The sequence below is a fragment of the Chiloscyllium plagiosum genome, chromosome 40 (assembly GCF_004010195.1).
Source record: "Chiloscyllium plagiosum isolate BGI_BamShark_2017 chromosome 40, ASM401019v2, whole genome shotgun sequence".
Lineage (NCBI taxonomy): Eukaryota > Metazoa > Chordata > Chondrichthyes > Orectolobiformes > Hemiscylliidae > Chiloscyllium > Chiloscyllium plagiosum.
In genome coordinates, this window is record NC_057749.1 from 6,514,661 (window position 1) to 6,528,332 (window position 13,672).

Sequence of the window (13,672 nt, forward strand, 5' to 3'; positions counted from 1 at the left end):
CATCAGGCAATTTAGCATGGCCAATCCACCTAACCTGCACATCTTTGGATTGTGGAAGAAACTGGAGCACCCGGAGGAAACCCATGAAGACACAGGGAGAATGTGCAAACTACACACAGACAGTCACCTGAGGCTGGAATCAACCCCGGGTCCCTGGTGCTGTGAGGCAGCAGTGCTAGCCACTGAGCCACCATGCCGCGCTGTGCCACCTCGCAAATTATTAAAATTTTAAAATTCTTTCTAACAGGAAAGGTGTTCTGTCAGTCATTGGATGCAGGCTGCAGAGCTATGTTACTTTATCCCTAAACCTTGTTGCTTCTTCTGAGGATGGCTCCCATTCTACATCACGGAGATACATATTCATTTACCCAGAACCTATGTACCAGCTTTTGGAAGGTAAAGGTCATTGGGAGAAAGACTCATGTGGCAGCACAGTGGTTCAGTGGTTAGCACTGCTGCCTCATGGGACCTGGGTTCGATTCCAGCCTCGGGCAATTGTCTGTGTGGAGTTTGCACATATTCCCCGTGTCTGTGTGTATTACCTCTGGGTGTTCTGGTTTCCTCCCACAGTCCAAAGGTGTGCAGGTTAAGGTGGATTGGCCACACTAAATTTTCTATGGTGTTCAGAGCTGTGTAGGTTAGGTGCATTAGTCAGGGGAAGATATAAGATAATAGGGTAGGGGGATGGTCTGGGTAAGTTACTCTTCAGAAGGTCGGTGTGGACTTGTCGGGCCAATGAGCCTATTTCTACAATGTAGGAATTCTATTCTATAAAGTACATGAGGCAGCCCATTAATGTTCATGGAAGATCTTTGAAAGCATGTTCATTTAGACCCAGGCTGTTCAGACAAAAGCATTGATAGTGAAGATGGTCAAAAAGTTGGACTTGAGGAACGCAGGTATCTCAGAGTAGTAGGATGGGTTAAGATTGCAGATTAAGGAGTGGTCACAACCTTGAAGGGATGGGCAAACAAGGATGGGACGGGTTGTTATTGAGCTGACAACTGGTGTGGGCCAGCAAGTACAGGGCTGATGGATGTGTCGCATTTGGTAATGTTTAGGACAGTAACAGATGGGCCAGGAAGCAGAAGGAAGTGATTAATATGGTTGACAGAAGAACCAGAGGTGACATGAGGCAGCATTGTTTCAGATCAGTCAATCTTGCTCCAGAACACATCGCTTGAAAGCGTGATAGATGCACATCCAGTTGCAACATTCAAAAGGGAGATTGCCAAGTATTTGGAGGAACATAAATTACAGGTAATGAGGAGTGGCATTAATTATGATACTCTCCGAAGAGCAGATCTTGGAACGATGGGATGAATAGCATCCTTCTGCATTTTAACACTTTAATGTAGGACAACTTACATAATACAGAGAAAAAAAAAATCACAAACCATTCATCAATTTGGCAGCCTGTGATCAAAATATAAGCAAAACTAGGGAAGAGAAAGGATCTGATCGTGATAGGGAAATTGGAAGAAGAGATTTGTCTCAGTGGTTAGCACTGCTGCCTCTCAGCACCAGGGTCCCAGGTTCAATTCCAGCCTCAGGCTACTGTCTGTGTGGAGTTTGCACATTCTCCCCGTGTCTGCGTGGGTTTCTTCCAGGCTCTCTGGTTTCCTCCCACAGTCCAAAGGTGTGCAGGTTAAGGTGGATTGGCCACACTAAATTTTCTATGGTGTTCAGAGCTGTGTAGGTTAGGTGCATTAGTCAGGGGAAGATATAAGATAATAGGGTAGGGGGATGGTCTGGGTAAGTTACTCTTCAGAAGGTTGGTGTGGACTTGTCGGGCCAATGAGCCTATTTCTACAATGTAGGAATTCTATTCTATAAAGTACATGAGGCAGCCCATTAATGTTCATGGAAGATCTTTGAAAGCATGTTCATTTAGACCCAGGCTGTTCAGACAAAAGCATTGATAGTGAAGATGGTCAAAAAGTTGGACTTGAGGAACGCAGGTATCTCAGAGTAGTAGGATGGGTTAAGATTGCAGATTAAGGAGTGGTCACAACCTTGAAGGGATGGGCAAACAAGGATGGGACGGGTTGTTATTGAGCTGACAACTGGTGTGGGCCAGCAAGTACAGGGCTGATGGATGTGTCGCATTTGGTAATGTTTAGGACAGTAGCAGATGGGCCAGGAAGCAGAAGGAAGTGATTAATATGGTTGACAGAAGAACCAGAGGTGACATGAGGCAGCATTGTTTCAGATCAGTCAATCTTGCTCCAGAACACATCGCTTGAAAGCGTGATAGATGCACATCCAGTTGCAACATTCAAAAGGGAGATTGCCAAGTATTTGGAGGAACATAAATTACAGGTAATGAGGAGTGGCATTAATTATGATACTCTCCGAAGAGCGATGGGATGAATAGCATCCTTCTGCATTTTAACACTTTAATGTAGGACAACTTACATAATACAGAGAAAAAAAAAATCACAAACCATTCATCAATTTGGCAGCCTGTGATCAAAATATAAGCAAAACTAGGGAAGAGAAAGGATCTGATCGTGATAGGGAAATTGGAAGAAGAGATTTGTCTCAGTGGTTAGCACTGCTGCCTCTCAGCACCAGGGTCCCAGGTTCAATTCCAGCCTCAGGCTACTGTCTGTGTGGAGTTTGCACATTCTCCCCGTGTCTGCGTGGGTTTCTTCCAGGCTCTCTGGTTTCCTCCCACAGTCCAAAGATGTGCAGGTTAGGTAAATTGGCCATGCTAAATTGCCCATGGTGTTAGGTGCATGAGTCAGAGGGAAATGGGACTGGGTGGGTTACTCTGCGGAGGGTTGGTGTGGAAACAGACTAAGGGCCTGTTTCCGCGCTATAGGGAATCTAATCTAATTAAACCCGATGTGAGGGAAGTTTAAGGCATGCAGGAGTACTCCTGGTACACAAATAATCCCACAATATAACATTAGCATGGAGCTTCCGAGAGCTCGTTATTTGACATATTTACAGTAGTTCGATTTCTCTTTTCTCATTCACCACGCTTAGCTTTAACAAATCATGCCTGGCTGAGCAGTCAACAGTGAAAGTAAAATCACATAATTGTACACTGAACGATTGACCAATATAGTAACTGGACTGGACCCTGAGGAGTTTTGTGAAAAGGCTTGTTCCCCCCACCTCACCCCACAAAACCCCCGCCCTTTTCACAAGTAGCTGGAATAAGGTGCCAGGCCTTTTCTGATCTCTAGGTACAGCCCCGCCTGCCCCCACCCCCCCGCCCCACCCCCCCACCCCCACCCCTGACATTCAGCAAGCTCAATTAATAATATATTTACCCACCAGTCAGGAAGGTTACCAGTTGAAAGGAGCCATTGTAGCTTTCCTTGGCCAATGGTCTTCCAGGAGCTAAAGTGTGACAATTCCTGTTTGCTGCACAAGAACTACAACTTGCTTTAATTCATGTTCCTCCTCTCTCTACTCCAGTCCACAATTCCCAAGTGAATCTCAGAAAGAAAGTCAAATTTACAGTCTGGCCAGAGCGCCAACACATGCTTAAAGAGATGTGCTTCATGTTGTGGACTCCTGGCCTAATGTGCTTTTCCTTTGGCTTATTTCTGCTTTTCTAACCTTCACTTGCTGGCTTTAACCATCAGAGGTGCCTCAGTGGGTAGCGTTCTCACCTCTGGAATAAACGGTTGTGTGTTCACTTTCCACTTCAGGAAGTTTTGTGAACAAATTCAGGAAGGTGTTTGGAGCTCGATTTGCCAAATTTCGATCCAGAGAGTGAGACTGAGCTTTGAAGGAGTTGTAAAGTGAATGGTAGTGGATTAGCTATTAACTACACATGCTAGCAATGTTGCCTTCAATCATTTCAGACCTCTGCCAACACATGGATGGGGAGCTCAGTTGGCCAAACTCACCTCCAATCTCTACCAGCATCATGCCCAAGACAGAAAAACGTGAAACCAATGTAGGAGAATGTAGCTGTTGGATACCATACTCTGTATACTCACAGACAAGTAGAAGAAAGAGCAGAACTGCTCATTACAGAGTCTAGCCAGCATTTGGACAAATGGAAAAGGTCATATGAAAAATGTTGTAAAAACAGTGAAATAGAAATGAAAGGATTAACTACGAGGGCAGGCTTTGACATTCTCATCTTGTCTTTGAGTGAACGACACATTTATTCACATCGAGGTGAAATGTTAAAAGTTTCTGTTGTATTTGCATACTAAATTCTGGTTGGAGGAAGGATTTAGCTAAAATATATATTGAATTCTGTCTCTAAAAACAACCAAGGCATTTCTGCATGCACACAAAAGAGGTTGTGATAATTTTAAAGAGACTGAAATAGACATCTCAAAGATTGCACATCACTGGTCTAATAGAATCTAGTCTGCTTGCATTGGGTGATATCATAAATCATGAACTCCAAGATTAAAGTCTCTGCTATTTCATTATTCTCAGTACATGCTTCAACTAATGTGGGTGTTTTGCTCAGTGTTGGGGCCTATTTGTTGTGGTAGCAGCTCTTGTCATCAACGGTGCTGTTTCCACGGCCTGTCATTGACTTGTGATGTTGACACAGCAGGTTTAGTGCCTGCTGTGTTATTATGGGTCACACTTGCAGGAGTAATCTTCAACTGATTCCTCAGGAAAATTCACTCTCAGGAAAATTAGTGGGTACCCATGGGACAATCTCATTGGTCAGATAGCCATGAGACGTTTCCACACCTTCCCGAGATTTTGAATCCATCTCACTGGCCAGCCAGTGAATAAGGGAGAAAAACAGAAAATAGAGGGCTGTGTTAAATCAATGCTTATTATAATTACCCAGTTCTTCCTTGAGATTTCTCCTGTGCCTGTCTGATGCTTTATAATAAAAAAAATCTATGAAGGTCAATATTTTTATGAAGAACTTGCACCTCACAGAAAGGGTTTTGGTTCAATCTATAGCCAACAGCCTGCTGTGAAAACTCTGCATGCATTTTGACAGCTATGACAATCCACAACTGTATAAAACAGCCAGAATTCTAAATAAACCAGGCCAAACCATTGAGCGAAGAAGGCAGTTTGTCATATCTCCCAAAATTAATGGAACCTTTCAAAAGAAGTCAAGGATTTGCATCTGAATCCACATTTTCATCAAAAAGGAGTCAGCTCTTCCTTGGGTGATGCCTATCTACATATTAAATTTAGTTGGAATTTGACTATTTCTTATTTAGATATACTGTTTGTAGTGGATTGGCTGGATGGTCCATTTACAATGCAGAGTGACAACAATGGCATGGGTTCAATTCCAACAATGGCTGAGGTTACCATGAAAGGACTATCTTCTCAACCTCTCCCCTTGAGTGAGGAGTTGTCACCCTCAGGTTTATCCCCACAACTCATTTCTTTTTAATATGAGAGCAGCCCTATCATCCTGTTAGATTTTGGTGACTACATTTTTTTTACTTATATAGTTCATAATCAGAGAGAAGCAGAACAACAAGCAATAGTGAAGGACTTATCTCTGCACACCTTCAATGGTGGAGGCAATAATGATTATACATCCACTTGAGATGTGCCATTGCCCAGCAATAACCATAACAGCATCAAGCAACCACTGGGTTTCATGAACAACACTCTCATGTAAAACCAGTAACATAGGAACAGGAATAGGCCAATCAGCCCTTGAATCCTTTCCACTGTTCAATGAGACCATGGCTGATCTATGGCCTAACTCTATCCACCTGCAGGGTGGCCTATATCCCTTAATACCTTCACTAAACAAAAAGAAAACTACATCAGATTTAAAACAACAACTGGTCTTGCATCAGCTGCCATTTGTGGAAGAGAGTTCCAAATTTCTGCCACCCTTTGCCTGCAGATGTGCTTCTTAATAACTCCCCTGAATAGTCTGGCCCTAATTTTCAGTTTATGTCCCCTAGTTTTAGAATCTCCAGTGGATATAGTTAATCTTCATCTACACTGTCTTTTCCTGTTATTACCTTGAAGACTTTGATCAGATTATCCTTTAACCTCCTAAATTATAGAGAAAAGTTCCAGATAAAGATTATTAAAAAGTGAGCTTGGAAAAGATTCATAGCTCAGGTTAAGATTTTGTATGTAGATTTGCTCGCTGAGCTGGAAGGTTCATTTTCATACGTTTCATCACTATACTAGGTAACATCCTCAGTGAGCCTCTGAATGAAGCCCTGGTTATGTAGCCCACTTTCTACTTATATGCTTGAGTTTCTTGGGTTGGTGATGTCATTTCCTGCGTAACATCATTTCCTCTGTTACCTCGTATGGTGACGAAAATGTCTGAAAACGCACCTTCCAGCTCAGCGAGTAAACCTACATCCAGAACTATTAAAAAGGACAGGGATTCAGAAAGTTAATTGCACAATTATTTCTTAATAATCATTGACTGTCGGGTTCAGTCTGTGGAAACAAACCATTTAAGTGAAAATAAGTAGTCACCAAGTTCTTAGAGAATCCTCTCCCATTAAAGAGAGAAGAGTTATGGGGTTTAAACTGAGTGTCGCCACTCCTCAGTTCAGGGGAGAGATTGGAGAAGGTGATGCTTTCCTGGTCACCTCAACATTCCACTTGCCATTTCTCTAATAACTGAGTGCTGACTGTATAACACTGTCAAGGCATCTTTGGTATGCTGGGTCAAATCATATTTTATTCTGTATTTCGAATGTACTCAGGTGGAATATATGCTGAAGAGCCATTCTGTTATTTCCTTCATTACAAAGTATTTACTCAGGAACAAGCCATTCCACCCAACAACTCTATGCTGGTCATAGAGTCCTACAAAACTACAGGCCCTTTGGCCCAAACTGGTAAATGCTAACCTCATTTCCCTGCACTTGGCCTATATCCTTCTAATCCTTTCCTATCCATGTATTTGTCCAAATGCCTTTTAAATGTTGTTAATGTCCCCGCCTCAATCATTTCTGCTGGCAGCTCATTCCACATGCGTACCACCCTCTGTGTAAAAAAAGCTCTTTGTGTTTATGCTTCACATAAACTTACCCCCATCCTTTCTCATCCAACTGGTCAATCCAATATTGGTCAATCCCTTCCTCTCTTACATACATATTCAGCTTATCTTCAGTACATCTATACTGCACATCTCAATGACACCTTATGTTTGCAAGCTCTCCATTACTTGATAATAAAAGACAATCCAGAATTCCCTATTGTATTTATTCATGACTATTATAGATTGAAGGACTCTATAGAGTTATCGAGTCGTACAGCACAGAAACAGACCCTTCGTCCATGCTGACCAGATATCCTAAATTAATCTAGCCCCACTTGCCAGCACTTGGTCATATCTCTTTAAACCCATCCAGATACCTTTTAAATGCTGTCATTATAACAGCTTCCACCACTTCGTCTGGCAGCACATTTCATACATGCACCACCCTCTGCCCCTCAGGTCCCTTTTAAATCTTCCCTCTCTCACCTTAAAGCTTTGCACTCCAGTTTCAGATTCCCTCACCCAGGGAAAAAGACCTTGTCTATTCACCTTATCCAGGTCCCTCATGATTTGTAAACACCTTTAAGGTCATTCCTCAGCCTCCAACACTATGGGGAAATTAGCCCCAACTAATTTAGCTTTTCCCTATAGCTCAAGCCCAGCAACATCTTTGTGAATCTTTTCTGAATCCTTTCAAGTTTAACAACATCCTTCCTGTAGCAGGGAGACCAGAATTGAGCGCAGTACTCCAAAAGCGGCCTAACCAATACCCCGTACAGTCACAAAATGACCTCTCAACTCTTATACTCGATGACTAATTATGTCCCAATTTCAACACATTTATTTTGTTCTGGTAAATTTAATTTAGTTATTAATTAATAATTAACAAATTTTAATTAAACAAACTTAAGTTTGAATTTATAATGTAAAATTTAGGCAAAACAAATCTCCAAGAAAACATAACATTTGACTTGATAAAAACTGAAAGAACTGCAGATGCTGTAAATCAGAAGCAGGGTTCTGAGGAAGGTTCACTGGATCTGAAACATTAACTTTGATTTCTCTTCACAGATGCTGTCAGACTTGCTGAGTTTCCCCAGAAACTTCCTGTTTTCATTTGTTTCAGATTTCCAGCATCTGGATTTCTTATTTTTTTTATTCACTTGTAGGACCTGGATGTCACTGGCTGGGCCAGCATTTATTGCCCATCCCTAGTTGCCCCTTGAGAAGGTGGAAATGAGGAAGCCTTCTTGAACCATTGCGTTTCCTCTGCACAATGCCCCTAGGGTGGGTAATCCAGGATTTTGATCCAGCAACTGTGACGGAATGGCAAAATGTTTCCAAGTCAGGATGGTAAGTGGCTTGGAGGGGAACTTCCAGTTGGTGGTGTTCCCATGTATCTGCTATCCTTGTCCTTATAGATGGAAGAGGTTGTGGGTTTTGAAGGTGCTGTCTAAGAATCTTTGGTGAATTTCTGCAGTGCACACCGCTGCTACTGAGTTCCATTGGTGGAGGAGCTAGATGCTTTTGGATACAGTGCCAATCAAGTGGAATGCTTTGTCCTGGATGGTGTCGAGCATCTTGAGTCTTGTTGAAGCTGCACCCATCCAGGCAAAGTGGGAATATTCCATCACAGTCCTGACTTGTGCCTTGTAAATGGTGGACAGACTTTGGGGAATTGGGAGGTGAGTTACTTACTGTAGAATTCCTAGCCTCTAACCTGCTCTTGTAGCCATTGTATTTGTATGGTGAGTCCAGTGTGTTTCCAATCAATAGTAACCCAAGGGTAGTGGGGATTCAGTGATTGCAATGCCATTAAAGGCGAAGGGGTGGTGTTTAGATTATCTTTTATTGGAGATGACTTTCCCAACATTGTTTTATTCAGTGCTTAGCAATTGCTTAGTCATGGAAACCTTGTATAAATTGTTAAATTGCTGGTAAATTTTAACTCCAGGTCAGGGATGTTGTCCCAATGTCAAGTAACTTTGAAGGAAAAATAGAATTTTAAACAAAACTTTGCTCCTGCAGTGAAACTGGTGATATATACTATTGGCAGGCAGACATTGGGAAACATTGTTGAAGGTTAGAGTCTGTGGTGCCAAACACCAATACCTTTGTTGAAGGAGACAAGATGAAAACAATTGTTGTTCAGATGATACCAATCTTGTTTTCTTTTCAAGTCAGTCTATTGTAGGACCTAATGCATTCTGAGAAAGTTTAGGACCTCTGCAACTCTCAGTTCACAGAAAATGAGCGTGTACATGTTGGGGTCTTAAATGAACATGATGAGAATGGAGAGCATTAAAAATTATGCATTTACAGTTGAGAGGAAAGAAGACAATAAGACTTGCAATCTTTCACATTGCAATATTTCACAAACTTAAGGACATCTCAAAGTATTTTCCAGCTAATTAGGTACTATCGACATGCAAGCCTACCAGTCAACTTGCTCATAGCAAGCAGCAATGATAACCAGATAATGATATTTCCATATTGTTCCCAATACTACTGGGAGAACTCTCCCAGTTATATGGGTGGCTGGTTTAACGGCTCAATCAACTGTGCAGCAGTCCCTCAGTACTGCACTAAAGTGTCAGCCCAGTTGTTACTTCACAAGTTTTTCAGGCGCCAGGGTGGCTCAGTAGCTGGCGCTGCTGCCTCACAGTGCCAGGGACCCGGGTTCAATTCCAGCCTCGGGTGACTATCTGTGTGAGGTTGGCACATGCCCCCCCGTGTTTGCATAGGTTTTCCCAAGGTGCTCTGGTTTCCTCCAACAATCCAAAGATGTGCAAATTCGGTGAATTGGCCATGCTAAATTGTCTATAGTGTTCAGGGATGTTACAGGTTAGGTTCATCAATCAAAGGTAAATGTAGAGTAATAGAGGAATGGGTCTGGGTGGATTACTCTTCGGAGGATCGGTGTGGACTTGCTGGGCTGAAGGGCCTGTTTCCACCCTACAGGGATTCTATCATTCTAAGTCTTGTAGAGTGGGCCTTGAACTCACAGTCCTCTAACTCAGGGGTGACTGTGGCACTGAGCCAGACAGAAAAGTCTATGGAAGCAACAATGATAATTTTAAATGTGAGAGTTAAAAACAGAGGATTGAAACTTGGCCTTCAAAAAAAAGGTGGTTACAGATAAGAATTCCTTTTGAAATGACAATATTTTGCAGCAGATATTAAACCAAGGAGGACGGCATAAATTTCCTGGAGAAGTGGTAATCCTCAAAAGTACATTAGTCAGAGTTTTAATGACACAGGTCTTTTATATTTCAGTGATTAAAACTATTAAGTCAAACTACACAAGCAGCCATTTCGATCGGAGGGTCACTTTATGAGGAGTTGAAAGTGATTACATTCCACACAGTTTTTCTTATCCTTTTGTTAAGCACTGCCCATGAGACATTTATTCCATGAACAATTTTCAAACAAGATATAATTTAGATGATATAACAGAGCTGTTACAAGAATAAGATGGCATTCCCTGCAGACTATAAATTGGGTGCAAAACAGAATGGAGCTTAAACGATTTAGCACAGAGCAATCTGGAAAAAAATGTTATCTCCTGACTGTTGCCTTGCCATTCTCTATATAAGGTTGGGGTTTGGTAGGTCATTCAGCTGGGAGTCATGTGATTCACTCGGCACAGAGCATGCCTGTAGCCAACAGTACTGCTCAGAGTACAGCTAAATACAAAAGCTGGCAGAACACGGAGCTTCAGATTCATCCCTGACTGCTTTCTCGGTTTTTCTCTGCTTTTCCTGCATCTCTCCTGTCACAGCGACACAGCCAGGATCTTGGAAAGGGAAACCGACATCCCTGGCCACTGTAAGTAGCTATTGTTACTTCTCCATGTCAGTAGGGGCTCCTTTAATCAAACAAAAAAAAACAGCTAGACACTGTTGTTGAATAGCAGCATTAAACCCATCTACCAGACTGATCGGAGTAAAAAGCTTCCCCACCCATTTCTTCCCTTTGATAGAGTCCAAATGTCTGTCAATACTGACTGCCTATTCATTAAAAATAATTGATTTTCTCTAAGGTGTTGAGTTGGGGGATATTGTTCCTAGTGTCTCAATTCATCCAAGCCTATCCTTGTTAGTCAATCAGTTTGTTCTCAGCTCAGAAGGGCTGACATACCGCACAGATCTGCCGCCTCTCAATACTTGCATTCCTTTATCTTTCTCCGACTGGGTAGCTACTGGGCCTGTGGTCTCCTGTCAGCTCGGAGGGAGAAAGATATAGGGGGAAGTAAGTGTGATGGGAGAACCTGGCCTTGCACTTAGTTTTGAATTATTACTAAAATGGCACAGATGCAAAGTCATAATTTATTCAATTCCATCATGCAATAGGGGAGGGCAAAAGAGGGGCATGTTGTGTTTTTCCTGCCTCAATTTTGTTAGCTGTGCTGATCCATTGTTGTCACAAGACTTGCAATTTCCTCTGCAATTACTTTCATTTGATTTTGGCTGTTGGGTTTGCAGGCCCAGTTTTTAATCCTCAGTGACGGCTGTGTTTTGCTTCATTGTGTGGACTTAAAAGCGTTTTCGATGGACTTGGTTATTAATCCCAAAATTTTCAAAAAAAATCTGAAGCAAGAGAATGACGGAAATTTGCCCAGGCCATATCGATTCCGTGTCTGTGGTAAAATAGCGTAATTTCGTCTGATTGTTGTTTTTTTTTGTGCAGTCAGGATGGCTCTCCCATCAATACCTACACTCCAGGGTCATCATTCTTTCTCACAGGACCATCCGATATGTGGTACTTGTTTTCAGTGCAAATTCTGAATATTTACTTCATGCTAATCAGTTTAAACACGGTGCGCCTGAGTGTTCGGTAATGCTGCGTGTCCATAAGGTCCCAATGATGGATAAATCCCAAGTTGTAAGTTTGATTTGAGGTGTATTAAACACAAGAAGAATGAGAATAGTTAACTCCAGGTGTAGCTTGATGAGGGAAGTTGGTGCAGCATTGAATAAAAGTATTGATCAAAAGGCATGCATGCAAGAACCATTTGCTAGGTGGAGGATATATATAGCCCACTGACCTACGATTCTCTGCAGGTATGCAATAGTAGGTCAGCTGAGGACAGAGAACTAATGCCTGAGGAGCAACATTGTGAATGAAGCTTGTCACTGATTCCGTGTAAATCTCCAATCGTTTTGAACTGGCAAGGAAGCATATCACTGGCACTAGCTTTTCCTGCCGCATGGCACTTTCAGACAGAAGCAGTTCCTCTCTGACGAGGAGCTGACAGAAGTTCTCTGCACTTTAAATTATCCATATCAGCACCAAGTCTGACCTTGTCTTCCGTACTCACCTGTTGAATTGTTTCCTTGTCTGTGGTGTCCAATTGGCCTTTTTGTTTAATTATCGATGTGCTTTCTGCTCTTGCTTAAGTGAGGGATCAAAAGGTAAGGGGAGAAAATGGGAACAGGAGACTGAGTTGAGTGATCAGCTTTGATCATATTGAATGGTGGAGCAGACTCGAAGGGCTGAATGGCCTACTCCACCCATTTTCTATGATTCCACGCTTTGTGGCAGGGAGGGAGTTGGATTTCTAGAGATTCTGGGACGGCACGGTGGCTCAGTGGTTAGCACTGCTGCCTCACAGGGTCCCAGGTTTGATTCCTACCTCGGGCGACTGTCTGTGTGGAGTTTGCACATTCTCTGCCTGGGTTTCCTCCGGGTGCTCCGGTTTCCTCTCACAGTGCAAAGATGTGCAGATCAGGTGAATTGGCCATGCTAAATTGCCCATAGTGTTAGGTGTATTAGGAGGGGAATGGGTGTGGTGGGTTTACTCTTCGGAGGGTCAGTGTGGACTTGTTGGGCCAAAGGGCCTGTTTCCATACTGTAGTGAATCTAATCAGATTAAATATCTTGAGGGATAGCATGGGAAGGTGGTGTTGAAATGGATGATCAGCCAAGATCTGGTTCAATGTAGGAGCAGACTGGATGGGCTGAATGGCCTCCTTCTACTCCCATATACCAATGGTTAGAACTGTGTAAAACATGGGGGAGGGCAATTCATTGACCTTTCCCTGAGAATTCAGCCACTCATTTCAACATCTTTGCCAAGAATCACAAGCAGAGGGGTTGCAAATTGCTAAATGAGGTGCTAAATTTGACGTTACATTTATCCCGAGTTATCCACGATCTGGGCAGTAGGGGGTAACATAGCTATTTACACATTGAGACTTGTTGGTCTCCCTCCCATTCATCAACATGTACCCCTCAACTGCTACTGGCAATAGGCCACTGTGTCACCAGTTAGTTGGGCAAGTTTGTGGTATTCTACAATGGATTTCACTGGTGGAATGGAAGTGTAGATCAGCCAGGGCAAGTGTGACTCCAAGTCTAGGGGAATCTCAATGTCCAGTTCTTCCGATGAACTCTGCACTTTGGATTCACAATTTGCTTTCAAATGTAAACACTGGTGTGTTTTCCCTTCCTGATTAAGTTTTCATGAACTCGGGTTGGTTTGGCAATCAGACAATTGCCGATCCACTTCCTGCACAGCAGCAGAATGACAGAATTGTTGAATTTCTTCCATTCTGTTGGGGCAGTGCTTTGCCGTCAGTGAGAAATGCCAGTGCGATGGATATCTTGATAAAACCGAAGGAATAGTGCTGATGGTAAAGGATCAAGAATGAGAGGACACGGATTTAGAATGATTTGCAAATGTGTCGAGAGAAAAAAACCTTTTCACATGACAAGATGTTTGGGTGTGGAATGCCTTGCCTT

At 42.6% G+C, this 13,672-nt stretch overlaps 1 protein-coding gene across 10 annotated transcripts in view; it reads left to right on the forward strand.

Annotated features, from left to right (window-relative positions):
* Positions 1-10,568: 10,568 nt before the first annotated feature.
* Positions 10,569-13,672, forward strand: part of LOC122542474 (protein mono-ADP-ribosyltransferase PARP6) — a 157,152-nt gene continuing 154,048 nt past the window's right edge. For all 10 annotated transcript variants that reach the window (XR_006309808.1, XR_006309809.1, XM_043680211.1 and 7 more), the window contains exon 1: positions 10,569-10,756. The gene's annotated coding sequence lies outside the window, so the exon portion shown is untranslated. The remainder of the gene's footprint in view (positions 10,757-13,672) is intronic.